This window comes from Pimephales promelas, chromosome 13 (assembly GCF_988280905.1).
Source record: "Pimephales promelas chromosome 13, fPimPro1.hap1.1, whole genome shotgun sequence".
Lineage (NCBI taxonomy): Eukaryota > Metazoa > Chordata > Actinopteri > Cypriniformes > Leuciscidae > Pimephales > Pimephales promelas.
The window spans coordinates 7,328,578-7,354,521 of NC_142781.1; the positions used below are offsets into that span (position 1 = coordinate 7,328,578).

The 25,944-nt window shown below is 39.1% G+C and overlaps 1 long non-coding RNA gene and 44 other non-coding genes across 45 annotated transcripts; 44 read left to right on the top strand and 1 right to left on the bottom strand.

The window, feature by feature from the left end:
* Positions 1–445: 445 nt before the first annotated feature.
* Positions 446–518, top strand: trnav-uac (transfer RNA valine (anticodon UAC)). The gene has a single exon. It is a non-coding gene; the product is annotated as a tRNA-Val (tRNA).
* A 219-nt stretch (positions 519–737) lies between these two features.
* Positions 738–810, top strand: trnav-aac (transfer RNA valine (anticodon AAC)). Its single transcript has one exon. It is a non-coding gene; the product is annotated as a tRNA-Val (tRNA).
* A 123-nt stretch (positions 811–933) lies between these two features.
* Positions 934–1,006, top strand: trnav-cac (transfer RNA valine (anticodon CAC)). The gene has a single exon. It is a non-coding gene; the product is annotated as a tRNA-Val (tRNA).
* A 266-nt stretch (positions 1,007–1,272) lies between these two features.
* Positions 1,273–1,345, top strand: trnav-uac (transfer RNA valine (anticodon UAC)). Its single transcript has one exon. It is a non-coding gene; the product is annotated as a tRNA-Val (tRNA).
* Positions 1,346–1,564: 219 nt separating this feature from the next.
* On the top strand, positions 1,565–1,637 carry trnav-aac (transfer RNA valine (anticodon AAC)). Its single transcript has one exon. It is a non-coding gene; the product is annotated as a tRNA-Val (tRNA).
* A 123-nt stretch (positions 1,638–1,760) lies between these two features.
* trnav-cac (transfer RNA valine (anticodon CAC)) lies at positions 1,761–1,833 on the top strand. Its single transcript has one exon. It is a non-coding gene; the product is annotated as a tRNA-Val (tRNA).
* A 558-nt stretch (positions 1,834–2,391) lies between these two features.
* trnav-aac (transfer RNA valine (anticodon AAC)) lies at positions 2,392–2,464 on the top strand. Its single transcript has one exon. It is a non-coding gene; the product is annotated as a tRNA-Val (tRNA).
* A 123-nt stretch (positions 2,465–2,587) lies between these two features.
* Positions 2,588–2,660, top strand: trnav-cac (transfer RNA valine (anticodon CAC)). The gene has a single exon. It is a non-coding gene; the product is annotated as a tRNA-Val (tRNA).
* Positions 2,661–2,925: 265 nt separating this feature from the next.
* On the top strand, positions 2,926–2,998 carry trnav-uac (transfer RNA valine (anticodon UAC)). Its single transcript has one exon. It is a non-coding gene; the product is annotated as a tRNA-Val (tRNA).
* A 415-nt stretch (positions 2,999–3,413) lies between these two features.
* On the top strand, positions 3,414–3,486 carry trnav-cac (transfer RNA valine (anticodon CAC)). Its single transcript has one exon. It is a non-coding gene; the product is annotated as a tRNA-Val (tRNA).
* A 265-nt stretch (positions 3,487–3,751) lies between these two features.
* trnav-uac (transfer RNA valine (anticodon UAC)) lies at positions 3,752–3,824 on the top strand. The gene has a single exon. It is a non-coding gene; the product is annotated as a tRNA-Val (tRNA).
* A 219-nt stretch (positions 3,825–4,043) lies between these two features.
* Positions 4,044–4,116, top strand: trnav-aac (transfer RNA valine (anticodon AAC)). The gene has a single exon. It is a non-coding gene; the product is annotated as a tRNA-Val (tRNA).
* A 123-nt stretch (positions 4,117–4,239) lies between these two features.
* On the top strand, positions 4,240–4,312 carry trnav-cac (transfer RNA valine (anticodon CAC)). The gene has a single exon. It is a non-coding gene; the product is annotated as a tRNA-Val (tRNA).
* Positions 4,313–5,666: 1,354 nt separating this feature from the next.
* On the bottom strand, positions 5,667–7,176 carry LOC148976458 (uncharacterized). Its single transcript, XR_016145917.1, has 2 exons — positions 6,902–7,176; positions 5,667–6,779 (listed from the first exon to the last, which is right to left on the bottom strand). It is a non-coding gene; the product is annotated as an uncharacterized LOC148976458 (long non-coding RNA).
* Positions 7,177–8,594: 1,418 nt separating this feature from the next.
* trnav-aac (transfer RNA valine (anticodon AAC)) lies at positions 8,595–8,667 on the top strand. The gene has a single exon. It is a non-coding gene; the product is annotated as a tRNA-Val (tRNA).
* Positions 8,668–8,790: 123 nt separating this feature from the next.
* Positions 8,791–8,863, top strand: trnav-cac (transfer RNA valine (anticodon CAC)). Its single transcript has one exon. It is a non-coding gene; the product is annotated as a tRNA-Val (tRNA).
* A 1,383-nt stretch (positions 8,864–10,246) lies between these two features.
* trnav-aac (transfer RNA valine (anticodon AAC)) lies at positions 10,247–10,319 on the top strand. The gene has a single exon. It is a non-coding gene; the product is annotated as a tRNA-Val (tRNA).
* A 123-nt stretch (positions 10,320–10,442) lies between these two features.
* Positions 10,443–10,515, top strand: trnav-cac (transfer RNA valine (anticodon CAC)). Its single transcript has one exon. It is a non-coding gene; the product is annotated as a tRNA-Val (tRNA).
* A 265-nt stretch (positions 10,516–10,780) lies between these two features.
* Positions 10,781–10,853, top strand: trnav-uac (transfer RNA valine (anticodon UAC)). Its single transcript has one exon. It is a non-coding gene; the product is annotated as a tRNA-Val (tRNA).
* Positions 10,854–11,268: 415 nt separating this feature from the next.
* trnav-cac (transfer RNA valine (anticodon CAC)) lies at positions 11,269–11,341 on the top strand. The gene has a single exon. It is a non-coding gene; the product is annotated as a tRNA-Val (tRNA).
* Positions 11,342–11,606: 265 nt separating this feature from the next.
* On the top strand, positions 11,607–11,679 carry trnav-uac (transfer RNA valine (anticodon UAC)). Its single transcript has one exon. It is a non-coding gene; the product is annotated as a tRNA-Val (tRNA).
* Positions 11,680–11,898: 219 nt separating this feature from the next.
* On the top strand, positions 11,899–11,971 carry trnav-aac (transfer RNA valine (anticodon AAC)). Its single transcript has one exon. It is a non-coding gene; the product is annotated as a tRNA-Val (tRNA).
* A 123-nt stretch (positions 11,972–12,094) lies between these two features.
* On the top strand, positions 12,095–12,167 carry trnav-cac (transfer RNA valine (anticodon CAC)). Its single transcript has one exon. It is a non-coding gene; the product is annotated as a tRNA-Val (tRNA).
* A 753-nt stretch (positions 12,168–12,920) lies between these two features.
* Positions 12,921–12,993, top strand: trnav-cac (transfer RNA valine (anticodon CAC)). The gene has a single exon. It is a non-coding gene; the product is annotated as a tRNA-Val (tRNA).
* A 557-nt stretch (positions 12,994–13,550) lies between these two features.
* trnav-aac (transfer RNA valine (anticodon AAC)) lies at positions 13,551–13,623 on the top strand. The gene has a single exon. It is a non-coding gene; the product is annotated as a tRNA-Val (tRNA).
* Positions 13,624–14,084: 461 nt separating this feature from the next.
* Positions 14,085–14,157, top strand: trnav-uac (transfer RNA valine (anticodon UAC)). The gene has a single exon. It is a non-coding gene; the product is annotated as a tRNA-Val (tRNA).
* A 217-nt stretch (positions 14,158–14,374) lies between these two features.
* On the top strand, positions 14,375–14,447 carry trnav-aac (transfer RNA valine (anticodon AAC)). Its single transcript has one exon. It is a non-coding gene; the product is annotated as a tRNA-Val (tRNA).
* A 123-nt stretch (positions 14,448–14,570) lies between these two features.
* Positions 14,571–14,643, top strand: trnav-cac (transfer RNA valine (anticodon CAC)). The gene has a single exon. It is a non-coding gene; the product is annotated as a tRNA-Val (tRNA).
* Positions 14,644–14,908: 265 nt separating this feature from the next.
* trnav-uac (transfer RNA valine (anticodon UAC)) lies at positions 14,909–14,981 on the top strand. The gene has a single exon. It is a non-coding gene; the product is annotated as a tRNA-Val (tRNA).
* Positions 14,982–15,200: 219 nt separating this feature from the next.
* trnav-aac (transfer RNA valine (anticodon AAC)) lies at positions 15,201–15,273 on the top strand. Its single transcript has one exon. It is a non-coding gene; the product is annotated as a tRNA-Val (tRNA).
* Positions 15,274–15,396: 123 nt separating this feature from the next.
* Positions 15,397–15,469, top strand: trnav-cac (transfer RNA valine (anticodon CAC)). Its single transcript has one exon. It is a non-coding gene; the product is annotated as a tRNA-Val (tRNA).
* A 265-nt stretch (positions 15,470–15,734) lies between these two features.
* trnav-uac (transfer RNA valine (anticodon UAC)) lies at positions 15,735–15,807 on the top strand. Its single transcript has one exon. It is a non-coding gene; the product is annotated as a tRNA-Val (tRNA).
* Positions 15,808–16,026: 219 nt separating this feature from the next.
* On the top strand, positions 16,027–16,099 carry trnav-aac (transfer RNA valine (anticodon AAC)). The gene has a single exon. It is a non-coding gene; the product is annotated as a tRNA-Val (tRNA).
* Positions 16,100–16,222: 123 nt separating this feature from the next.
* On the top strand, positions 16,223–16,295 carry trnav-cac (transfer RNA valine (anticodon CAC)). The gene has a single exon. It is a non-coding gene; the product is annotated as a tRNA-Val (tRNA).
* A 265-nt stretch (positions 16,296–16,560) lies between these two features.
* Positions 16,561–16,633, top strand: trnav-uac (transfer RNA valine (anticodon UAC)). Its single transcript has one exon. It is a non-coding gene; the product is annotated as a tRNA-Val (tRNA).
* A 217-nt stretch (positions 16,634–16,850) lies between these two features.
* trnav-aac (transfer RNA valine (anticodon AAC)) lies at positions 16,851–16,923 on the top strand. Its single transcript has one exon. It is a non-coding gene; the product is annotated as a tRNA-Val (tRNA).
* Positions 16,924–17,046: 123 nt separating this feature from the next.
* On the top strand, positions 17,047–17,119 carry trnav-cac (transfer RNA valine (anticodon CAC)). The gene has a single exon. It is a non-coding gene; the product is annotated as a tRNA-Val (tRNA).
* Positions 17,120–17,384: 265 nt separating this feature from the next.
* trnav-uac (transfer RNA valine (anticodon UAC)) lies at positions 17,385–17,457 on the top strand. The gene has a single exon. It is a non-coding gene; the product is annotated as a tRNA-Val (tRNA).
* Positions 17,458–17,676: 219 nt separating this feature from the next.
* Positions 17,677–17,749, top strand: trnav-aac (transfer RNA valine (anticodon AAC)). Its single transcript has one exon. It is a non-coding gene; the product is annotated as a tRNA-Val (tRNA).
* A 462-nt stretch (positions 17,750–18,211) lies between these two features.
* Positions 18,212–18,284, top strand: trnav-uac (transfer RNA valine (anticodon UAC)). The gene has a single exon. It is a non-coding gene; the product is annotated as a tRNA-Val (tRNA).
* Positions 18,285–18,503: 219 nt separating this feature from the next.
* On the top strand, positions 18,504–18,576 carry trnav-aac (transfer RNA valine (anticodon AAC)). The gene has a single exon. It is a non-coding gene; the product is annotated as a tRNA-Val (tRNA).
* A 463-nt stretch (positions 18,577–19,039) lies between these two features.
* On the top strand, positions 19,040–19,112 carry trnav-uac (transfer RNA valine (anticodon UAC)). The gene has a single exon. It is a non-coding gene; the product is annotated as a tRNA-Val (tRNA).
* A 415-nt stretch (positions 19,113–19,527) lies between these two features.
* On the top strand, positions 19,528–19,600 carry trnav-cac (transfer RNA valine (anticodon CAC)). The gene has a single exon. It is a non-coding gene; the product is annotated as a tRNA-Val (tRNA).
* A 266-nt stretch (positions 19,601–19,866) lies between these two features.
* Positions 19,867–19,939, top strand: trnav-uac (transfer RNA valine (anticodon UAC)). Its single transcript has one exon. It is a non-coding gene; the product is annotated as a tRNA-Val (tRNA).
* Positions 19,940–20,157: 218 nt separating this feature from the next.
* Positions 20,158–20,230, top strand: trnav-aac (transfer RNA valine (anticodon AAC)). The gene has a single exon. It is a non-coding gene; the product is annotated as a tRNA-Val (tRNA).
* Positions 20,231–25,944: the final 5,714 nt, after the last annotated feature.

The window sequence follows — 25,944 nt, forward strand, 5'->3', positions numbered from 1 at the left end:
AGAAAATTTAAACTGTTTGCCACAACAGGAGGGCTCAGCTCACTTTTCCTTTGTACACTTTTTAACAAGCCTGCACCAGAAAATTTCTGTCTGCACATAAAGGGCTTGTTTCAGTAGTGTAGTGGTTATCACGTTCGCCTCACACGCGAAAGGTCCCCAGTTCGAAACTGGGCGGAAACTGTGGATGGTCTTTGTTAACATTTTTCAGTGGTTTTCTGTTGAGCAGGTCAGAACACTTGCAGGGCGATTTGCGGTGTAAATTCTTTAGAAAAGGACTAAAACAAAACAAATGACCATTGAAGTTTCCTGTAGAGTAATAAAAAATGTTAAGTCTGCCAACAAAAATAGCAGCTTTTTGCCATTTTAAGGACAGTGGGCAGTCTATCGTTTCAGTCGCTTTTGAACAAGCGTACGCTAAAAGAGGTCGGACTGTCTTCCAAGTTAAGTTTCCGTAGTGTAGTGGTTATCACGTTCGCCTTACACGCGAAAGGTCCTCAGTTCGAAACTGGGCGGAAACAAGTAAAGGGGTTTTTAATATACGTGCTGAAATTCGCAACAAAGTTTTTGGACTATTGAAATTAGGTGAGGGCAATTGTACCAAAGAGCTGTAGGCAGACTGCCATTCCGAATGAGCTCTTATCTGTTGTTTGTGGAATTTAAACAGCTTGTCACAATGCTTGCAGGAAAGATTATGGGATGGAGCCATTTTCGAAAAAGCACATATCTTACATAAGGAGGTTTCTGTAGTGTAGTGGTGATCACGTTCGCCTAACACGCGAAAGGGCCTCGGTTCGAAACCGAGCAGAAACAGCAATTGGCTTTTGGCAGAAAATTTAAACTGTTTGCCACAACAGGAGGGCTCAGCTCACTTTTCCTTTGTACACTTTTTAACAAGCCTGCACCAGAAGATTTCTGTCTGCACATAAAGGGCTTGTTTCCGTAGTGTAGTGGTTATCACGTTCGCCTCACACGCGAAAGGTCCCCAGTTCGAAACTGGGCGGAAACTGTGGATGGTCTTTGCTAACATTTTTCAGTGGTTTTCTGTTGAGCAGGTCAGAACACTTGCAGGGCGATTTGCGGTGTAAATTCTTTAGAAAAGGACTAAAACAAAACAAATGACCATTGAAGTTTCCTGTAGAGTAATAAAAAAATGTTAAGTCTGCCAACAAAAATAGCAGCTTTTTGCCATTTTAAGGACAGTGGGCAGTCTATCGTTTCAGTCGCTTTTGAACAAGCGTACGCTAAAACAGGTCGGACTGTCTTCCAAGTTAAGTTTCCGTAGTGTAGTGGTTATCACGTTCGCTTTACACGCGAAAGGTCCTCAGTTCGAAACTGGGCGGAAACAAGTAAAGGGGTTTTTAATATACGTGCTGAAATTCACAACAAAGTTTTTGGACTATTGAAATTAGGTGAGGGCAATTGTACCAAAGAGCTGTAGGCAGACTGCCATTCCGAATGAGCTTTTATCTGTTGTTTGTGGAATTTAAACAGCTTGTCACAATGCTTGCAGGAAAGATTATGGGATGGAGCCATTTTCGAAAAAGCACATATCTTACATAAGGAGGTTTCTGTAGTGTAGTGGTGATCACGTTCGCCTAACACGCGAAAGGGCCTCGGTTCGAAACCGAGCAGAAACAGCAATTGGCTTTTGGCAGAAAATTTAAACTGTTTGCCACAACAGGAGGGCTCAGCTCACTTTTCCTTTGTACACTTTTTAACAAGCCTGCACCAGAAGATTTCTGTCTGCACATAAAGGGCTTGTTTCCGTAGTGTAGTGGTTATCACGTTCGCCTCACACGCGAAAGGTCCCCAGTTCGAAACTGGGCGGAAACTGTGGATGGTCTTTGCTAATATTTTTCAGTGGTTTTCTGTTGAGCAGGTCAGAACACTTGCAGGGCGATTTGCGGTGTAAATTCTTTAGAAAAGGACTAAAACAAAACAAATGACCATTGAAGTTTCCTGTAGAGTAATAAAAAAATGTTAAGTCTGCCAACAAAAATAGCAGCTTTTTGCCATTTTAAGGACAGTGGGCAGTCTATCGTTTCAGTCGCTTTTGAACAAGCGTACGCTAAAAGAGGTCGGACTGTCTTCCAATTTAAGTTTCCGTAGTGTAGTGGTTATCACGTTGGCTTTACACCCGAAAGGTCCTCATTTCGAAACTGGGCGGAAACAAGTAAAGGGGTATTTAATATACATGCTGAAATTTGCAACAAAGTTTTTGGACTATTGAAATTAGGTGAGGGCAATTGTACCAAAGAGCTGTAGGTAGACTGCCATTCCGAATTAGCTCTTATCTGTTATTTGTGGAATTTAAACAGCTTGTCACAATGCTTGCAGGAAAGATTATGGGATGGAGCCATTTTCGAAAAAGCACATGTCTTACATAAGGAGGTTTCTGTAGTGTAGTGGTGATCACGTTCGCCTAACACGCGAAAGGGCCTCGGTTCGAAACCGAGCAGAAACAGCAATTGGCTTTTGGCAGAAAATTTAAACTGTTTGCCACAACAGGAGGGCTCAGCTCACTTTTCCTTTGTACACTTTTTAACAAGCCTGCACCAGAAGATTTCTGTCTGCACATAAAGGGCTTGTTTCCGTAGTGTAGTGGTTATCACGTTCGCCTCACACGCGAAAGGTCCCCAGTTCGAAACTGGGCGGAAACTGTGGATGGTCTTTGCTAACATTTTTCAGTGGTTTTCTGTTGAGCAGGTCAGAACACTTGCAGGGCGATTTGCGGTGTAAATTCTTTAGAAAAGGACTAAAACAAAACAAATGACCATTGAAGTTTCCTGTAGAGTAATAAAAAATGTTTAGTCTGCCAACAAAAATAGCAGCTTTTTGCCATTTTAAGGACAGTGGGCAGTCTATCGTTTCAGTCGCTTTTGAACAAGCGTACGCTAAAAGAGGTCGGACTGTCTTCCAAGATAAGTTTCCGTAGTGTAGTGGTTATCACGTTCGCTTTACACGCGAAAGGTCCTCAGTTCGAAACTGGGCGGAAACAAGTAAAGGGGTGTTTAATATACGTGCTGAAATTCGCAACAAAGTTTTTGGACTATTGAAATTAGATGAGGGCAATTGTACCAAAGAGCTGTAGGCAGACTGCCATTCCGAATGAGCTCTTATCTGTTGTTTGTGGAATTTAAACAGCTTGTCACAATGCTTGCAGGAAAGATTATGGGATGGAGCCATTTTCGAAAAAGCACATATCTTACATAAGGAGGTTTCTGTAGTGTAGTGGTGATCACCTTCGCCTAACACGCGAAAGGGCCTCGGTTCGAAACCGAGCAGAAACAGCAATTGGCTTTTGGCAGAAAATTTAAACTGTTTGCCACAACAGGAGGGCTCAGCTCACTTTTCCTTTGTACACCTTTTAACAAGCCTGCACCAGAAGATTTCTGTCTGCACATAAAGGGCTTGTTTCCGTAGTGTAGTGGTTATCACGTTCGCCTCACACGCGAAAGGTCCCCAGTTCGAAACTGGGCGGAAACTGTGGATGGTCTTTGCTAACATTTTTCAGTGGTTTTCTGTTGAGCAGGTCAGAACACTTGCAGGGCGATTTGCGGTGTAAATTCTTTAGAAAAGGACTAAAACAAAACAAATGACCATTGAAGTTTCCTGTAGAGTAATAAAAAATGTTAAGTCTGCCAACAAAAATAGCAGCTTTTTGCCATTTTAAGGACAGTGGGCAGTCTATCGTTTCAGTCGCTTTTGAACAAGCGTACGCTAAAAGAGGTCGGACTGTCTTCCAAGTTAAGTTTCCGTAGTGTAGTGGTTATCACGTTCGCTTTACACGCGAAAGGTCCTCAGTTCGAAACTGGGCGGAAACAAGTAAAGGGGTTTTTAATATACGTGCTGAAATTCGCAACAAAGTTTTTGGACTATTGAAATTAGGTGAGGGCAATTGTACCAAAGAGCTGTAGGCAGACTGCCATTCCGAATGAGCTCTTATCTGTTGTTTGTGGAATTTAAACAGCTTGTCACAATGCTTGCAGGAAAGATTATGGGATGGAGCCATTTTCGAAAAAGCACATGTCTTACATAAGGAGGTTTCTGTAGTGTAGTGGTGATCACGTTCGCCTAACACGCGAAAGGGCCTCGGTTCGAAACCGAGCAGAAACAGCAATTGGCTTTTGGCAGAAAATTTAAACTGTTTGCCACAACAGGAGGGCTCAGCTCACTTTTCCTTTGTACACTTTTTAACAAGCCTGCACCAGAAGATTTCTGTCTGCACATAAAGGGCTTGTTTCCGTAGTGTAGTGGTTATCACGTTCGCCTCACACGCGAAAGGTCCCCAGTTCGAAACTGGGCGGAAACTGTGGATGGTCTTTGCTAACATTTTTCAGTGGTTTTCTGTTGAGCAGGTCAGAACACTTGCAGGGCGATTTGCGGTGTAAATTCTTTAGAAAAGGACTAAAACAAAACAAATGACCATTGAAGTTTCCTGTAGAGTAATAAAAAATGTTAAGTCTGCCAACAAAAATAGCAGCTTTTTGCCATTTTAAGGACAGTGGGCAGTCTATCGTTTCAGTCGCTTTTGAACAAGCGTACGCTAAAAGAGGTCGGACTGTCTTCCAAGTTAAGTTTCCGTAGTGTAGTGGTTATCACATTCGCTTTACACACGAAGGCCAGTCGCGCGTAGGTGTAGAGCGCTGCCAGCCAATAGGAACGCAGGAAATTTCAGGGAGGCGGGCCAGAAAAAATACACAAAATCATAGGTTCGAGTCCCGTCTCGACCACAAATATCATATATTGTATCTAGATTAAAAAATGATTACAAATTCATGTCAAGTACGATTTACATATAATAAACTAAATTTTTGCTGAAAATAGAATAAAACTTTTAAGATTTGTTTTTGTGTAGGATGTACGAAATGTCCAATTATCTCAATAAACATTTAAATTATAATAGGGTATAGTTCTCTTTTAATATAGAAAATATTTGAATGTGAATAATTGTAAAGAACATTTTGATAATGTTTTATATACCTTTATTTTATTTTTTTAGAGATTTTCACATTATATTTCTTTAACTATGCACAAAAATCCAATATATATATATATGAAAAACAACCAGTAAACACCAAATAGTAAATTTATCATTTTATTTATAATACAATAATATACATATTATTATGTAAAACTGAAAAAGGTACTGTATTAAATACTTATAGATTAAAAAACAATAACATGAATAATAACAATAATAATAACAACATAAAGCTGGGGAAAAAACAAGATTTAAAAAAATAACAAATAATTATGTACAATGTTTAATTAACAGTTATTAATAGTGTTTACACATCTGACCAAGATAAAATAATGCAAGTCAATAAAATTAACTTTAAAAACACACCAAATTGCAATGCAAACAAGGACTAAACTGTTTGATTTTAATGGACAATGGAAAGAAATTTAACAATTTAAAATTATAGATTAAATAACAGCAATAATAATATGGTTGTGGAGAAAATGAAAAAAAAAAAACAAGAACATTTTTAAAAGTAAATAATTATGTACAGTGTTTAATAGTAACAATACTTAATATTTAGTGTTTTTTCAAATCTGAGCAAGATAAAATAATGCTAGTCAATAAATGAACTTACAATGCAATGCAATAAAATACAATACTTTTGTAATTTTAATGAACATCCATATATATATATATATATATATATATATATATATATATATATATATATATACAGTGGTGTGAATAAGTGTTTGCATGGTTTTACTTCAGTTAGCCTAATAGCTGGTTTGATTTGCATTGAAAGATGATCTTATGGAAAGTACTACCCCATGCCAATCTCTAGGTGTGGTGGAAGGTGTGTGATGATGTGGGGATATTTTAATTCCAAAGGCCAAGGGAACTTTATCAGGATGCATATTATCCTGGATCCATGAAATAACTGGCTTTTAAAAATAAAAATCTGCCTGACTCTATGGGAATTTAACAAAGGGGTGCCCTGACTTATGCACCCTGTATTTTAAGGAAAAACATTTATTTATTTATGATACATTATTCATTCACAAAGAAAATTTGTGTCCTTAAAGGTTGGAGTTTTCCACATTTTTCTAATTAAGGCATTAAGATCAATATCCAAAAGATTATTTTTATTCCTCTTTTTAGGCAACTTTAGCATGGGGGCAAACACTTATTCACATCACTGTATATATATATTAAAAGTGCATTAATATGTATAATATTGTATATGCGTGAATAACACATTTAATACACGTGTGTAATGCACGTCTTTACTTTTGTGTTTAAGTAGCTGGGAACAGGGGTTTCAGTGAGTGCAGACAGCATTGGTGCAGGTGTAGAGGCTGATTGTGCTGCGTGAGATGGTGCAAAGCCTTCACCCTGTGATGAAGGCCTACACACAGGAGCCGATGTTGTTGGAGGAGCTGCAAGGAAAAGCACAGGGAGGAAATTAAAAACTGAATGTACATATGTATTTGATTGTCTTGACTACATTAAATGACTAATCATTATTTATTCTTTTATTCTATTTATTCTGTTATTTGTTCTAGTAATGCACATTCTGATAATGTTCAAATGCTTGTAAGTAAATAGTCAATTTTTTCCACAACAAATAACAGTTTAGCATGCATACAATTCATGAAGTGCACCCACCTTCACCACTGGTATATTCAAACCTTAACAGTAGTTAGAACAAAAGAACATGGAGGATAAGTATGTAATTGAATAAGCCTCCAAAATGGATGTGTAAAGTAACCTGTTGTAAATAAGACTGTGGATCCTGTGGCTGCAGATGAGCCTAAAAATTACGCATTATAATTTGAATGGTTTCTCTCCAGTATGTTCAATTTTTATTCCAATTTTATAAGAATTTGACATGGGTATATATAACACACATGACAAGATACTTGATTTACTTACTCAGCTGTGTGAGATATTTTGTTGGAGAAAAACTTTCCAGTTCTTCTTCCTCCTCCATTACTATAAAATAAATAAATAAAATAATATATAAAAATATATATGCAGAAATGTATGCATGTATATATAAAAAGTTAACAAGTTTAACTAATTAAAAATGTTAAATTGTACTATTAAATTGCACACATATATCTATTTGTTCATAATTTAAATGTAATATGTGTGTGTGATATTAATTACAATATAGGAGGACCAAACCTGCAGAAATTAAACATTAATAAGTAAAAAAAAAAAAGATACATTTGATAATAGGAAAATAAATTAAGGAATAAATGACTTGATAAAATAAATATGATTTATTCTTATTTAAAATCATTTTTGTATTTTTTTCCCTTCCCTTTCTGCTTTTATTTATGTGTTAATTAATATTTATATTTGGTAAGCAAGACCAACCAACCTAATTATCATGCACATCAATAAATGAAATACTGTAAAAATAGATATAAAACTAAAGAAAGAACATTTAAATAAATAAAGGTTAAAACAAATATATCTGGAAATAAAAACAAATTGGAATAAATAAATATATATATTAATATAATATATTAATAATATATAAATATACAGTATATATTATATAAAATAAATATATAATTAAATGAATGCATAAATAAATATAAGAATAAACTGAACAAAGAAATAAAATAATAAATAAATACAATTAAAACGAATACAAATACATTAAAACATAAAAGCAAAAAATGATATATTTGGGGGAAATTATACAAAAATATATTTGATTAAAATCTTATCATAATTATTTTATCAAGTCGTTTATTCCTTTATGTATTTTCCTATTATCACATTTAATTTTATTTATTTATTTATTTATTCATTCATTCATTCATTTATTTATTTATTCATTCATTAATTTTTAACTGCAGGTTTGGTCCTCCATACTACTGCACATTACATCTTTCTGCAATGTTAACTTATATATTAAACATAGTTAGAGATTATGATGAAACATTCACCTTTACAAACAAAGATACTCTTATAAAATAGCTGTTTCTTATCGTCATAATCCATTCAACACGATAACAATACGATTACATGACAATATACATGCAATTTAAATGATAAAATATTTGAATAATAAAGTATATGCACTCACCTGAGTTAAAGTCTGTCTGCAGGTAGTTTAGACACTAACAAAACGAAACAAGTTTGCTGACAAGTCGGTAAACAAATATCTCTCCGGTAATAAAACGGGTAGACAGATGACGCTTCGCTTTTTAAATTCCCCGCCACGGAAAAGCGAAACAGCGCCGGGAAGTCTACGTGTGGCCAAAAGTAGATTGCATCCGTAGTGTTAAGCACTACCATAGAGAATGAATGGGAAAAGTTAAGGGAAGTTAAGCTTAACCATTTTCGGCTCCCGCGCGAAAGGTCCTCAGTTCGAAACTGGGCGGAAACAAGTAAAGGGGTTTTTAATATACGTGCTGAAATTCGCAACAAAGTTTTTGGACTATTGAAATTAGGTGAGGGCAATTGTACCAAAGAGCTGTAGGCAGACTGCCATTCCGAATGAGCTCTTATCTGTTGTTTGTGGAATTTAAACAGCTTGTCACAATGCTTGCAGGAAAGATTATGGGATGGAGCCATTTTCGAAAAAGCACATGTCTTACATAAGGAGGTTTCTGTAGTGTAGTGGTGATCACGTTCGCCTAACACGCGAAAGGGCCTCGGTTCGAAACCGAGCAGAAACAGCAATTGGCTTTTGGCAGAAAATTTAAACTGTTTGCCACAACAGGAGGGCTCAGCTCACTTTTCCTTTGTACACTTTTTAACAAGCCTGCACCAGAAGATTTCTGTCTGCACATAAAGGGCTTGTTTCCGTAGTGTAGTGGTTATCACGTTCGCCTCACACGCGAAAGGTCCCCAGTTCGAAACTGGGCGGAAACTGTGGATGGTCTTTGCTAACATTTTTCAGTGGTTTTCTGTTGAGCAGGTCAGAACACTTGCAGGGCGATTTGCGGTGTAAATTCTTTAGAAAAGGACTAAAACAAAACAAATGACCATTGAAGTTTCCTGTAGAGTAATAAAAAATGTTAAGTCTGCCAACAAAAATAGCAGCTTTTTGCCATTTTAAGGACAGTGGGCAGTCTATCGTTTCAGTCGCTTTTGAACAAGCGTACGCTAAAAGAGGTCGGACTGTCTTCCAATTTAAGTTTCCGTAGTGTAGTGGTTATCACGTTGGCTTTACACGCGAAAGGTCCTCATTTCGAAACTGGGTGGAAACAAGTAAAGGGGTATTTAATATACATGCTGAAATTCGCAACAAAGTTTTTGGACTATTGAAATTAGGTGAGGGCAATTGTACCAAAGAGCTGTAGGCAGACTGCCATTCCGAATGAGCTCTTATCTGTTATTTGTGGAATTTAAACAGCTTGTCACAATGCTTGCAGGAAAGATTATGGGATGGAGCCATTTTCGAAAAAGCACATGTCTTACATAAGGAGGTTTCTGTAGTGTAGTGGTGATCACGTTCGCCTAACACGCGAAAGGGCCTCGGTTTGAAACCAAGCAGAAACAGCAATTGGCTTTTGGCAGAAAATTTAAACTGTTTGCCACAACAGGAGGGCTCAGCTCACTTTTCCTTGGTACACTTTTTAACAAGCCTGCACCAGAAGATTTCTGTCTGCACCTAAAGGGCTTGTTTCCGTAGTGTAGTGGTTATCACGTTCGCCTCACACGCGAAAGGTCCCCAGGTCGAAACTGGGCGGAAACTGTGGATGGTCTTTGCTAACATTTTTTCAGTGGTTTTCTGTTGAGCGGGTCAGAACACTTGCAGGGCGTTTGTGGTGTAAATTCTTTAGAAAAGGACTAAAACAAAACAAATGACCATTGAAGTTTCCTGTAGAGTAATAAAAAATGTTTAGTCTGCCAACAAAAATAGCAGCTTTTTGCCATTTTAAGGACAGTGGGCAGTCTATCGTTTCAGTCGCTTTTGAACAAGCGTACGCTAAAAGAGGTCGGACTGTCTTCCAATTTAAGTTTCCGTAGTGTAGTGGTTATCACGTTGGCTTTACACCCGAAAGGTCCTCATTTCGAAACTGGGCGGAAACAAGTAAAGGGGTATTTAATATACATGCTGAAATTTGCAACAAAGTTTTTGGACTATTGAAATTAGGTGAGGGCAATTGTACCAAAGAGCTGTAGGTAGACTGCCATTCCGAATTAGCTCTTATCTGTTATTTGTGGAATTTAAACAGCTTGTCACAATGCTTGCAGGAAAGATTATGGGATGGAGCCATTTTCGAAAAAGCACATGTCTTACATAAGGAGGTTTCTGTAGTGTAGTGGTGATCACGTTCGCCTAACACGCGAAAGGGCCTCGGTTCGAAACCGAGCAGAAACAGCAATTGGCTTTTGGCAGAAAATTTAAACTGTTTGCCACAACAGGAGGGCTCAGCTCACTTTTCCTTTGTACACTTTTTAACAAGCCTGCACCAGAAGATTTCTGTCTGCACATAAAGGGCTTGTTTCCGTAGTGTAGTGGTTATCACGTTCGCCTCACACGCGAAAGGTCCCCAGTTCGAAACTGGGCGGAAACTGTGGATGGTCTTTGCTAACATTTTTCAGTGGTTTTCTGTTGAGCAGGTCAGAACACTTGCAGGGCGATTTGCGGTGTAAATTCTTTAGAAAAGGACTAAAACAAAACAAATGACCATTGAAGTTTCCTGTAGAGTAATAAAAAATGTTTAGTCTGCCAACAAAAATAGCAGCTTTTTGCCATTTTAAGGACAGTGGGCAGTCTATCGTTTCAGTCGCTTTTGAACAAGCGTACGCTAAAAGAGGTCGGACTGTCTTCCAAGATAAGTTTCCGTAGTGTAGTGGTTATCACGTTCGCTTTACACGCGAAAGGTCCTCAGTTCGAAACTGGGCGGAAACAAGTAAAGGGGTGTTTAATATACGTGCTGAAATTCGCAACAAAGTTTTTGGACTATTGAAATTAGATGAGGGCAATTGTACCAAAGAGCTGTAGGCAGACTGCCATTCCGAATGAGCTCTTATCTGTTGTTTGTGGAATTTAAACAGCTTGTCACAATGCTTGCAGGAAAGATTATGGGATGGAGCCATTTTCGAAAAAGCACATATCTTACATAAGGAGGTTTCTGTAGTGTAGTGGTGATCACCTTCGCCTAACACGCGAAAGGGCCTCGGTTCGAAACCGAGCAGAAACAGCAATTGGCTTTTGGCAGAAAATTTAAACTGTTTGCCACAACAGGAGGGCTCAGCTCACTTTTCCTTTGTACACCTTTTAACAAGCCTGCACCAGAAGATTTCTGTCTGCACATAAAGGGCTTGTTTCCGTAGTGTAGTGGTTATCACGTTCGCCTCACACGCGAAAGGTCCCCAGTTCGAAACTGGGCGGAAACTGTGGATGGTCTTTGCTAACATTTTTCAGTGGTTTTCTGTTGAGCAGGTCAGAACACTTGCAGGGCGATTTGCGGTGTAAATTCTTTAGAAAAGGACTAAAACAAAACAAATGACCATTGAAGTTTCCTGTAGAGTAATAAAAAATGTTAAGTCTGCCAACAAAAATAGCAGCTTTTTGCCATTTTAAGGACAGTGGGCAGTCTATCGTTTCAGTCGCTTTTGAACAAGCGTACGCTAAAAGAGGTCGGACTGTCTTCCAAGTTAAGTTTCCGTAGTGTAGTGGTTATCACGTTCGCTTTACACGCGAAAGGTCCTCAGTTCGAAACTGGGCGGAAACAAGTAAAGGGGTTTTTAATATACGTGCTGAAATTCGCAACAAAGTTTTTGGACTATTGAAATTAGGTGAGGGCAATTGTACCAAAGAGCTGTAGGCAGACTGCCATTCCGAATGAGCTCTTATCTGTTGTTTGTGGAATTTAAACAGCTTGTCACAATGCTTGCAGGAAAGATTATGGGATGGAGCCATTTTCGAAAAAGCACATGTCTTACATAAGGAGGTTTCTGTAGTGTAGTGGTGATCACGTTCGCCTAACACGCGAAAGGGCCTCGGTTCGAAACCGAGCAGAAACAGCAATTGGCTTTTGGCAGAAAATTTAAACTGTTTGCCACAACAGGAGGGCTCAGCTCACTTTTCCTTTGTACACTTTTTAACAAGCCTGCACCAGAAGATTTCTGTCTGCACATAAAGGGCTTGTTTCCGTAGTGTAGTGGTTATCACGTTCGCCTCACACGCGAAAGGTCCCCAGTTCGAAACTGGGCGGAAACTGTGGATGGTCTTTGCTAACATTTTTCAGTGGTTTTCTGTTGAGCAGGTCAGAACACTTGCAGGGCGATTTGCGGTGTAAATTCTTTAGAAAAGGACTAAAACAAAACAAATGACCATTGAAGTTTCCTGTAGAGTAATAAAAAATGTTAAGTCTGCCAACAAAAATAGCAGCTTTTTGCCATTTTAAGGACAGTGGGCAGTCTATCGTTTCAGTCGCTTTTGAACAAGCGTACGCTAAAAGAGGTCGGACTGTCTTCCAATTTAAGTTTCCGTAGTGTAGTGGTTATCACGTTGGCTTTACACGCGAAAGGTCCTCATTTCGAAACTGGGTGGAAACAAGTAAAGGGGTATTTAATATACATGCTGAAATTCGCAACAAAGTTTTTGGACTATTGAAATTAGGTGAGGGCAATTGTACCAAAGAGCTGTAGGCAGACTGCCATTCCGAATGAGCTCTTATCTGTTATTTGTGGAATTTAAACAGCTTGTCACAATGCTTGCAGGAAAGATTATGGGATGGAGCCATTTTCGAAAAAGCACATGTCTTACATAAGGAGGTTTCTGTAGTGTAGTGGTGATCACGTTCGCCTAACACGCGAAAGGGCCTCGGTTTGAAACCAAGCAGAAACAGCAATTGGCTTTTGGCAGAAAATTTAAACTGTTTGCCACAACAGGAGGGCTCAGCTCACTTTTCCTTGGTACACTTTTTAACAAGCCTGCACCAGAAGATTTCTGTCTGCACCTAAAGGGCTTGTTTCCGTAGTGTAGTGGTTATCACGTTCGCCTCACACGCGAAAGGTCCCCAGTTCGAAACTGGGCGGAAACTGTGGATGGTCTTTGCTAACATTTTTTCAGTGGTTTTCTGTTGAGCGGGTCAGAACACTTGCAGGGCGTTTGTGGTGTAAATTCTTTAGAAAAGGACTAAAACAAAACAAATGACCATTGAAGTTTCCTGTAGAGTAATAAAAAATGTTTAGTCTGCCAACAAAAATAGCAGCTTTTTGCCATTTTAAGGACAGTGGGCAGTCTATCGTTTCAGTCGCTTTTGAACAAGCGTACGCTAAAAGAGGTCGGACTGTCTTCCAATTTAAGTTTCCGTAGTGTAGTGGTTATCACGTTGGCTTTACACCCGAAAGGTCCTCATTTCGAAACTGGGCGGAAACAAGTAAAGGGGTATTTAATATACATGCTGAAATTTGCAACAAAGTTTTTGGACTATTGAAATTAGGTGAGGGCAATTGTACCAAAGAGCTGTAGGTAGACTGCCATTCCGAATTAGCTCTTATCTGTTATTTGTGGAATTTAAACAGCTTGTCACAATGCTTGCAGGAAAGATTATGGGATGGAGCCATTTTCGAAAAAGCACATGTCTTACATAAGGAGGTTTCTGTAGTGTAGTGGTGATCACGTTCGCCTAACACGCGAAAGGGCCTCGGTTCGAAACCGAGCAGAAACAGCAATTGGCTTTTGGCAGAAAATTTAAACTGTTTGCCACAACAGGAGGGCTCAGCTCACTTTTCCTTGGTACACTTTTTAACAAGCCTGCACCAGAAGATTTCTGTCTGCACCTAAAGGGCTTGTTTACGTAGTGTAGTGGTTATCATGTTCGCCTCACACGCGAAAGGTCCCCAGTTCGAAACTGGGCGGAAACTGTGGATGGTCTTTGCTAACATTTTTTCAGTGGTTTTCTGTTGAGCGGGTCAGAACACTTGCAGGGCGTTTGTGGTGTAAATTCTTTAGAAAAGGACTAAAACAAAACAAATGACCATTGAAGTTTCCTGTAGAGTAATAAAAAATGTTTAGTCTGCCAACAAAAATAGCAGCTTTTTGCCATTTTAAGGACAGTGGGCAGTCTATCGTTTCAGTCGCTTTTGAACAAGCGTACGCTAAAAGAGGTCGGACTGTCTTCCAAGATAAGTTTCCGTAGTGTAGTGGTTATCACGTTCGCTTTACACGCGAAATGTCCTCAGTTCGAAACTGGGCGGAAACAAGTAAAGGGGTTTTTAATACGTGCTGAAATTCGCAACAAAGTTTTTGGACTATTGAAATTAGGTGAGGGCAATTGTACCAAAGAGCTGTAGGCAGACTGCCATTCCGAATGAGCTCTTATCTGTTGTTTGTGGAATTTAAACAGCTTGTCACAATGCTTGCAGGAAAGATTATGGGATGGAGCCATTTTCGAAAAAGCACATATCTTACATAAGGAGGTTTCTGTAGTGTAGTGGTGATCACGTTCGCCTAACACGCGAAAGGGCCTCGGTTCGAAACCGAGCAGAAACAGCAATTGGCTTTTGGCAGAAAATTTAAACTGTTTGCCACAACAGGAGGGCTCAGCTCACTTTTCCTTTGTACACTTTTTAACAAGCCTGCACCAGAAGATTTCTGTCTGCACATAAAGGGCTTGTTTCCGTAGTGTAGTGGTTATCACGTTCGCCTCACACGCGAAAGGTCCCCAGTTCGAAACTGGGCGGAAACTGTGGATGATCTTTGCTAACATTTTTCAGTGGTTTTCTGTTGAGCAGGTCAGAACACTTGCAGGGCGATTTGCGGTGTAAATTCTTTAGAAAAGGACTAAAACAAAACAAATGACCATTGAAGTTTCCTGTAGAGTAATAAAAAATGTTAAGTCTGCCAACAAAAATAGCAGCTTTTTGCCATTTTAAGGAGAGTGGGCAGTCTATCGTTTCAGTCGCTTTTGAACAAGCGTACGCTAAAAGAGGTCGGACTTTCTTCCAAGTTAAGTTTCCGTAGTGTAGTGGTTATCACGTTCGCTTTACACGCGAAAGGTCCTCAGTTCGAAACTGGGCGGAAACAAGTAAAGGGGTTTTTAATATACGTGCTGAAATTCGCAACAAAGTTTTTGGACTATTGAAATTAGGTGAGGGCAATTGTACCAAAGAGCTGTAGGCAGACTGCCATTCCGAATGAGCTCTTATCTGTTGTTTGTGGAATTTAAACAGCTTGTCACAATGCTTGCAGGAAAGATTATGGGATGGAGCCAATTTCGAAAAAGCACATATCTTACATAAGGAGGTTTCTGTAGTGTAGTGGTGATCACGTTCGCCTAACACGCGAAAGGGCCTCGGTTCGAAACCGAGCAGAAACAGCAATTGGCTTTTGGCAGAAAATTTAAACTGTTTGCCACAACAGGAGGGCTCAGCTCACTTTTCCTTTGTACACTTTTTAACAAGCCTGCACCAGAAGATTTCTGTCTGCACATAAAGGGCTTGTTTCCGTAGTGTAGTGGTTATCACGTTCGCCTCACACGCGAAAGGTCCCCAGTTCGAAACTGGGCGGAAACTGTGGATGGTCTTTGCTAACATTTTTCAGTGGTTTTCTGTTGAGCAGGTCAGAACACTTGCAGGGCGATTTGCGGTGTAAATTCTTTAGAAAAGGACTAAAACAAAACAAATGACCATTGAAGTTTCCTGTAGAGTAATAAAAAATGTTAAGTCTGCCAACAAAAATAGCAGCTTTTTGCCATTTTAAGGACAGTGGGCAGTCTATCGTTTCAGTCGCTTTTGAACAAGCGTACGCTAAAAGAGGTCGGACTGTCTTCCAAGTTAAGTTTCCGTAGTGTAGTGGTTATCACGTTCGCTTTACACGCGAAAGGTCCTCAGTTCGAAACTGGGCGGAAACAAGTAAAGGGGTTTTTAATATACGTGCTGAAATTCGCAACAAAGTTTTTGGACTATTGAAATTAGGTGAGGGCAATTGTACCAAAGAGCTGTAGGCAGACTGCCATTCCGAATGAGCTCTTATCTGTTGTTTGTGGAATTTAAACAGCTTGTCACAATGCTTGCAGGAAAGATTATGGGATGGAGCCATTTTCGAAAAAGCACATGTCTTACATAAGGAGGTTTCTGTAGTGTAGTGGTGATCACGTTCGCCTAACACGCGAAAGGGCCTCGGTTCGAAACCGAGCAGAAACAGCAATTGGCTTTTGGCAGAAAATTTAAACTGTTTGCCACAACAGGAGGGCTCAGCTCACTTTTCCTTTGTACACTTTTTAACAAGCCTGCACCAGAAGATTTCTGTCTGCACATAAAGGGCTTGTTTCCGTAGTGTAGTGGTTATCACGTTCGCCTCACACGCGAAAGGTCCCCAGTTCGAAACTGGGCGGAAACTGTGGATGGTCTTTGCTAACATTTTTCAGTGGTTTTCTGTTGAGCAGGTCAGAACACTTGCAGGGCGATTTGCGGTGTAAATTCTTTAGAAAAGGACTAAAACAAAACAAATGACCATTGAAGTTTCCTGTAGAGTAATAAAAAATGTTAAGTCTGCCAACAAAAATAGCAGCTTTTTGCCATTTTAAGGACAGTGGGCAGTCTATCGTTTCAGTCGCTTTTGAACAAGCGTACGCTAAAAGAGGTCGGACTGTCTTCCAAGATAAGTTTCCGTAGTGTAGTGGTTATCACGTTCGCTTTACACGCGAAATGTCCTCAGTTCGAAACTGGGCGGAAACAAGTAAAGGGGTTTTTAATACGTGCTGAAATTCGCAACAAAGTTTTTGGACTATTGAAATTAGGTGAGGGCAATTGTACCAAAGAGCTGTAGGCAGACTGCCATTCCGAATGAGCTCTTATCTGTTGTTTGTGGAATTTAAACAGCTTGTCACAATGCTTGCAGGAAAGATTATGGGATGGAGCCATTTTCGAAAAAGCACATATCTTACATAAGGAGGTTTCTGTAGTGTAGTGGTGATCACGTTCGCCTAACACGCGAAAGGGCCTCGGTTCGAAACCGAGCAGAAACAGCAATTGGCTTTTGGCAGAAAATTTAAACTGTTTGCCACAACAGGAGGGCTCAGCTCACTTTTCCTTTGTACACTTTTTAACAAGCCTGCACCAGAAGATTTCTGTCTGCACATAAAGGGCTTGTTTCCGTAGTGTAGTGGTTATCACGTTCGCCTCACACGCGAAAGGTCCCCAGTTCGAAACTGGGCGGAAACTGTGGATGATCTTTGCTAACATTTTTCAGTGGTTTTCTGTTGAGCAGGTCAGAACACTTGCAGGGCGATTTGCGGTGTAAATTCTTTAGAAAAGGACTAAAACAAAACAAATGACCATTGAAGTTTCCTGTAGAGTAATAAAAAATGTTAAGTCTGCCAACAAAAATAGCAGCTTTTTGCCATTTTAAGGACAGTGGGCAGTCTATCGTTTCAGTCGCTTTTGAACAAGCGTACGCTAAAAGAGGTCGGACTGTCTTCCAAGTTAAGTTTCCGTAGTGTAGTGGTTATCACGTTCGCTTTACACGCGAAAGGTCCTCAGTTCGAAACTGGGCGGAAACAAGTAAAGGGGTTTTTAATATACGTGCTGAAATTCGCAACAAAGTTTTTGGACTATTGAAATTAGGTGAGGGCAATTGTACCAAAGAGCTGTAGGCAGACTGCCATTCCGAATGAGCTCTTATCTGTTGTTTGTGGAATTTAAACAGCTTGTCACAATGCTTGCAGGAAAGATTATGGGATGGAGCCATTTTCGAAAAAGCACATGTCTTACATAAGGAGGTTTCTGTAGTGTAGTGGTGATCACGTTCGCCTAACACGCGAAAGGGCCTCGGTTCGAAACCGAGCAGAAACAGCAATTGGCTTTTGGCAGAAAATTTAAACTGTTTGCCACAAAAGGAGGGCTCAGCTCACTTTTCCTTTGTACACTTTTTAACAAGCCTGCACCAGAAGATTTCTGTCTGCACATAAAGGGCTTGTTTCCGTAGTGTAGTGGTTATCACGTTCGCTTCACACGCGAAAGGTCCCCAGTTCGAAACTGGGCGGAAACTGTGGATGGTCTTTGCTAACATTTTTCAGTGGTTTTCTGTTGAGCAGGTCAGAACACTTGCAGGGCGATTTGCGGTGTAAATTCTTTAGAAAAGGACTAAAACAAAACAAATGACCATTGAAGTTTCCTGTAGAGTAATAAAAAATGTTAAGTCTGCCAACAAAAATAGCAGCTTTTTGCCATTTTTAAGGACAGTGGGCAGTCTATCGTTTCAGTCGCTTTTGAACAAGCGTACGCTAAAAGAGGTCGGACTGTCTTCCAAGTTAAGTTTCCGTAGTGTAGTGGTTATCACGTTCGCTTTACACGCGAAAGGTCCTCAGTTCGAAACTGGGCGGAAACAAGTAAAGGGGTTTTTAATATACGTGCTGAAATTCGCAACAAAGTTTTTGGACTATTGAAATTAGGTGAGGGCAATTGTACCAAAGAGCTGTAGGCAGACTGCCATTCCGAATGAGCTCTTATCTGTTGTTTGTGGAATTTAAACAGCTTGTCACAATGCTTGCAGGAAAGATTATGGGATGGAGCCATTTTCGAAAAAGCACATGTCTTACATAAGGAGGTTTCTGTAGTGTAGTGGTGATCACGTTCGCCTAACACGCGAAAGGGCCTCGGTTCGAAACCGAGCAGAAACAGCAATTGGCTTTTGGCAGAAAATTTAAACTGTTTGCCACAAAAGGAGGGCTCAGCTCACTTTTCCTTTGTACACTTTTTAACAAGCCTGCACCAGAAGATTTCTGTCTGCACATAAAGGGCTTGTTTCCGTAGTGTAGTGGTTATCACGTTCGCTTCACACGCGAAAGGTCCCCAGTTCGAAACTGGGCGGAAACTGTGGATGGTCTTTGCTAACATTTTTCAGTGGTTTTCTGTTGAGCAGGTCAGAACACTTGCAGGGCGATTTGCGGTGTAAATTCTTTAGAAAAGGACTAAAACAAAACAAATGACCATTGAAGTTTCCTGTAGAGTAATAAAAAAAATGTTTAGTCTGCCAACAAAAATAGCAGCTTTTTGCCATTTTAAGGACAGTGGGCAGTCTATCGTTTCAGTCGCTTTTGAACAAGCGTACGCTAAAAGAGGTCGGACTGTCTTCCAAGTTAAGTTTCCGTAGTGTAGTGGTTATCACGTTCGCTTTACACGCGAAAGGTCCTCAGTTCGAAACTGGGCGGAAACAAGTAAAGGGGTTTTTAATATACGTGCTGAAATTCGCAACAAAGTTTTTGGACTATTGAAATTAGGTGAGGGCAATTGTACCAAAGAGCTGTAGGCAGACTGCCATTCCGAATGAGCTCTTATCTGTTATTTGTGGAATTTAAACAGCTTGTCACAATGCTTGCAGGAAAGATTATGGGATAGAGACATTTTCGAAAACGCACATATCTTACATAAGGAGGTTTCTGTAGTGTAGTGGTGATCACGTTCGCCTAACACGCGAAAGGGCCTCGGTTCTAAACCGAGCAGAAACAGCAATTGGCTTTTGGCAGAAAATTTAAACTGTTTGCCACAACAGGAGGGCTCAGCTCACTTTTCCTTTGTACACTTTTTAACAAGCCTGCACCAGAAGATTTCTGTCTGCACCTAAAGGGCTTGTTTCCGTAGTGTAGTGGTTATCACGTTCGCCTCACACGCGAAAGGTCCCCAGTTCGAAACTGGGCGGAAACTGTGGATGGTCTTTGCTAACATTTTTTCAGTGGTTTTCTGTTGAGCAGGTCAGAACACTTGCAGGGCGATTTGCGGTGTAAATTCTTTAGAAAAGGACTAAAACAAAACAAATTACCATTGAAGTTTCCTGTAGAGTAATAAAAAATGTTTAGTCTGCCAACAAAAATAGCAGCTTTTTGCCATTTTAAGGACAGTGGGCAGTCTATCGTTTCAGTCGCTTTTGAACAAGCGTACGCTAAAAGAGGTCGGACTGTCTTCCAAGATAAGTTTCCGTAGTGTAGTGGTTATCACGTTCGCTTTACACGCGAAAGGTCCTCAGTTCGAAACTGGGCGGAAACAAGTAAAGGGGTTTTTAATATACGTGCTGAAATTTGCAACAAATTTTTTGACTATTGAAATTAGGTGAGGGCAATTGTACCAAAGAGCTGTAGGCAGACTGCCATTCCGAATGAGCTCTTATCTGTTGTTTGTGGAATTTAAACAGCTTGTCACAATGCTTGCAGGAAAGATTATGGGATGGAGCCATTTTCGAAAAAGCACATGTCTTACATAAGGAGGTTTCTGTAGTGTAGTGGTGATCACGTTCGCCTAACACGCGAAAGGGCCTCGGTTCGAAACCGAGCAGAAACAGCAATTGGCTTTTGGCAGAAAATTTAAACTGTTTGCCACAACAGGAGGGCTCAGCCCACTTTTCCTTGGTACACTTTTTAACAAGCCTGCACCAGAAGATTTCTGTCTGCATCTAAAGGGCTTGTTTCCGTAGTGTAGTGGTTATCACGTTCGCCTCACACGCAAAAGGTCCCCAGTTCGAAACTGGGCGGAAACTGTGGATGGTCTTTGCTAACATTTTTTCAGTGGTTTTCTGTTGAGCGGGTCAGAACACTTGCAGGGCGATTTGTGGTGTAAATTCTTTAGAAAAGGACTAAAACAAAACAAATGACCATTGAAGTTTCTTGTAGAGTAATAAAAAACGTTTAGTCTGCCAACAAAAATAGCATCTTTTTGCCATTTTAAGGACAGTGGGCAGTCTATCGTTTCAGTCGCTTTTGAACAAGCGTACGCTAAAAGAGGTCGGACTGTCTTCCAAGATAAGTTTCCGTAGTGTAGTGGTTATCACGTTCGCTTTACACGCGAAGGCCAGTCGCGCGTAGGTGTAGAGCGCTGCCAGCCAATAGGAACGCAGGAAATTTCAGGGAGACGGGCCAGAAAAAATACACAAAATCATAGGTTCGAGTCCCATCTCGACCACAAATATCATATATTGTATCTAGATTAAAAAATGATTACAAATTCATGTCAAGTACGATTTACATATAATAAACTAAATTTTTGCTGAAAATAGAATAAAACTTTTAAGATTTGTTTTTGTGTAGGATGTACGAAATGTCCAATTATCTCAATAAACATTTAAATTATAATAGGGTATAATTCTCTTTTAATATAGAAAATATTTGAATGTGAATAATTGTAAAGAACATTTTGATAATGTTTTATACCTTTATTTTTTTTTTTAGAGATTTTCACATTATATTTCTTTAACTATGCACAAAAACAACCAGTAAACACCAAATAGTAAGTTTATCATTTTATTTATAATACAATAATATACATATTATTATGTAAAACTGAAAAAGGTACTGTATTAAATACTTATAGATTAAAAAACAATAACATGAATAATAACAATAATAATAACAACATAAAGCTGGGGAAAAAACAAGATTTAAAAAAATAACAAATAATTATGTACAATGTTTAATTAACAGTTATTAATAGTGTTTACACATCTGACCAAGATAAAATAATGCAAGTTAATAAAATTAACTTTAAAAACACACCAAATTGCAATGAAAAACAAGGACTAAACTGTTTGATTTTAATGGACAATGGAAAGAAATTTAAAAATTTAAAATTATAGATTAAATAACAGCAATAATAATATGGTTGTGGAGAAAATGAAAAAAAAACAAGAACATTTTTAAAAGTAAATAATTATGTACAGTGTTTAATAGTAACAATACTTAATATTTAGTGTTTTTTCAAATCTGAGCCAGATAAAATAATGCTAGTCAATAAATGAACTTACAATGCAATGCAATAAAATACAATACTTTTGTAATTTTAATGAACATCCATATATATATATATATATATATATATATATACAGTGGTGTGAATAAGTGTTTGCATGGTTTTACTTCAGTTAGCCTAATAGCTGGTTTGATTTGCATTGAAAGATGATCTTATGGAAAGTACTACCCCATGCCAATCTCTAGGTGTGGTGGAAGGTGTGTGATGATGTGGGGATATTTTAATTCCAAAGGCCAAGGGAACTTTATCAGGATGCATATTATCCGGGATCCATTAAATAACTGGCTTTTAAAAATAAAAATCTGCCTGACTCTATGGGAATTTAACATAGGGGTGCCCTGACTTATGCACCTGTCACGTAGTGGTTTTGTGTGTTTTCGTTATTAGTTATTGCCCGTCTATTATTTATCCCAGGTGTTTCTCATTTCTCACGCCCCCTTGTTATCTTGTCTAGCTCGTTTGATTATTTAAGCCCTGTGTTTCTGCCCTGTCTTTGTTGGTTGTTGAATTTATGTGTGTTACGTTGGTGCTTTCACGATTCTCGAGTCTTGCTTCTAGTGTCTTGTTTTAAGTTTGTTTAATAAAGCTACACTGCGTTTGGACCCAGCCTCAGCTCTGTTTCTCCGCACAGCGTCACAGCACCCTGTATTTTAAGGAAAAACATTTATTTATTTATGATACATTATTCATTCACAAAGAAAATTTGTGTCCTTAAAGGTTGGAGTTTTCCTCATTTTTCTAATTAAGGCATTAAGATCAATATCCAAAAGATTATTTTTATTCCTCTTTTTAGGCAACTTTAGCATGGGGGCAAACACTTATTCACACCACTGTATATATATATTAAAAGTGCATTAATATGTATAATATTGTATATGCGTGAATAACACATTTAATACACGTGTGTAATGCACGTCTTTACTTTTGTGTTCAAGTAGCTGGGAACAGGGGTTTCAGTGAGTGCAGACAGCATTGGTGCAGGTGTAGAGGCTGATTGTGCTGCGTGAGATGGTGCAAAGCCTTCACCCTGTGATGAAGGCCTACACACAGGAGCCGATGTTGTTGGAGGAGCTGCAAGGAAAAGCACAGGGAGGAAATTAAAAACTGAATGTACATATGTATTTGATTGTCTTGACTACATTAAATGACTAATCATTATTTATTCTTTTATTCTATTTATTCTGTTATTTGTTCTAGTAATGCACATTCTGATAATGTTCAAATGCTTGTAAGTAAATAGTCAATTTTTTCACAACAAATAACAGTTTAGCATGCATACAATTCATGAAGTGCACCCACCTTCACCACTGGTATATTCAAACCTTAACAGTAGTTAGAACAAAAGAACATGGAGGATAAGTATGTGTTACGTACCCTCAAACAAGTTTGTTTGAAAGGGGCAACATTGAGGTTGTGATCAGGAGATGGTGCACGTTATAATGGCAAGAGACGACCCATACTCAGAGTTGTGAAAATATAAAGTATGATTTATTTGACAAATGATATTTTTAATGCAAAGATAAATAAATATAATAATAATAATAGAGTATAAGGACGTAAAGTGAAGCCAAATAAAAGAAAGGAACAAAACAAACACCAATTAACTAATCCCCAACCTCTTAGCTCACTAATAACAAAAAGAAAAATATAGCTGCAAGCAGCCATTACCGGGGCCAAGCGCAAGAAGCGGCAACATATGCCAAAATGGCAAGGAGTGGCAGACCAACTGCAGCAAGGAGCAATTAAGGGCATTTTGAGAGAACTTTGGGCAAATGGCTAAGAAAATCATATAAACATTAACTTATAAGATGATTTAATGGGTTATCACTTTCGAACAATAGGTGGCGCAGTTACGAAATAGATGTGATGTGGTCAGAGTGAGGTGACAATGACACATGCAAAGTTTGGTGTCAAAATGTGAAGGCATTGCAGAGATAAAGCCTAAATAGTAATTTTGGCAGCATGCCTAAACTTTGATGCTGTGGTATACGAAAACGGTTTTGTCTATCATCGTGCAATTCATAACTTTTAGTCGGCACGGTCTGGAGATGATACGATTCAATTTTCGTGAACATCGGACAAACGGCCTAGGAGGAGTTCGAAAAAGAAGGTTTTTCAAAGAAATAAAGATGGCGAACAGGAAGTTTGTCTGATTATGGAAAACCTGATATCTATGTTTTCAGCATAACCCAACGAATCTATTAAGATCAGTTTCATTGCAATAGGCAAATTTATTCAAAAGTTATTAGCGTTCTCAGAAATTAATTATAACTTTTGACCAACAGGTGGCGCTGTCTCAAAATCTTTTGAGTACCTTTAGGGCATGCTGCTTATGGCACACACTGAGTTTTGTAATATTACACCAATGCATTTGTTTAGTATAGCATTTTATTTCACAAAACTCTATTGAAGTCAATGGGAATTTCACGTTTTGTTCTATTATAGCGCCACCAAGAGGCTCAGTCCCACAATTTTTTTTATTTGTCCTCAGAGTGACCCCATACATATGTGTGTCAATTTTGGTGCAAATATCTCAATTCACTTCCGAGTTATAAACATTTATATGAAAAAACACGTAAAAAATGACTGACACATGACTTTGTTTGAATTTTACTACCCCTTACTATCAATATTTTCGCATTTGGGCATTAGCATATAGTTAACAAGCTATGATTCCGTGTTTCTGGCGGTGGTTTCGTCTCGATCGGAACAGCGGTTTTGAAGATATCGCCAAGTGTTTTTTTCGCGCTAAATCGCTACGCTACACCAACCGTAACACGAAACCCAGCATGTTTAGTATTGTTGGACTCGGCAACGATTCAGGAACTCAAAAAGATGACTCCCGTGAAAATAAGTGTACCACACCCAAAGTTATAAGCGTTTGAAAAAAAAAATTCACCACTAGGTGGCGCTGTTTCGAAACTTCTCAGGCTTCTTCAGGGCATCGTACTGATTACCCATACCGAGTTTCGTAACAATTCGTTTATGCGTTCAAAAAATACAGCATTTTAGCACATAATTCAAAATGGCCGACAGCCAAAATGGCCGATCTGGGAAAATTGGATATCGGTCGACTCGGCATGATGCCCTGAATCTAACGAGATGAAGTTTATGATTTTTGGACAAACCGTTCAGAAGTTACGAGCAAAAATAGCCATTTTTCATATCTCCGGACCACTAGGTGGCGCTGCGCCGAAACGCTGCATGTAGCCTCAGGTCATGCTTGTGATTACATGTACCAAGTTTGGTCTGAATAGGATGAAGCGTTGCGGAGATACAGCCTTACGTCTGTTTTCGCAAGCGTTACGTAAAATTAGTTTGTGCGTTTATCGAAAACCGTTAGGCGAATCATCTTGAATTCCATAACTTTTTGTCAGCACTGCCTGGAGATGATCCGGTGCTATTTTGGTGAAAATCAGACAAACCGTCTAGGACGAGTTTGCAAAAGTACGTTTTTTAGAAAATTCAAAATGGCGGCCGTTTTTTTATGACGGAAAATGACGTCATAGGGTGCGATCGAATCGCCATGAGCTCAGGAACAAGAGGAAAAAAGAATTTTGTTGATAGGCCTTACGGTTCAAAAGTTATTAGCATAATAAAAGTGAAACTTTGGACAGTTGGTGGCGCTAGAGGGAATGAGTTAGAGACACCAAAATTGGTGTATTTAAAGTTGGGACTGTCCTCTATCAGAATGTCAAATCAAAACAACTTTCCCGCAAACCGGTCTATGGGCTGCCATAGACGCCCAGTCGGAAGAAGAATAATAATAATAATAATAATAATAATAAGAACCGGAACAGATACAATAGGTGCCTCCGCACCTTCGGTGCTTGGCCCCTAATAATAATAAGAACCGGAACAGATACAATAGGTGCCTCCGCACCTTCGGTGCTTGGCCCCTAAATATAGCTGCAAGCAGCCATTACCGGGGCCAAGCGCAAGAAGCGGCAACATATGCCAAAATGGCAAGGAGTGGCAGACCAACTGCAGCAAGGAGCAATTAAGGGCATTTTGAGAGAACTTTGGGCAAATGGCTAAAAAAATCACATAAACATTAACTTATAAGATGATTTAATGGGTTATCACTTTCGAACAATAGGTGGCGCAGTTACGAAATAGATGTGATGTGGTCAGAGGGAGGTGACAATGACACATGCAAAGTTTGGTGTCAAAATGTGAAGGCATTGCAGAGATAAAGCCTAAATAGTAATTTTGGCAGCATGCCTAAACTTTGATGCTGTGGTATACGAAAA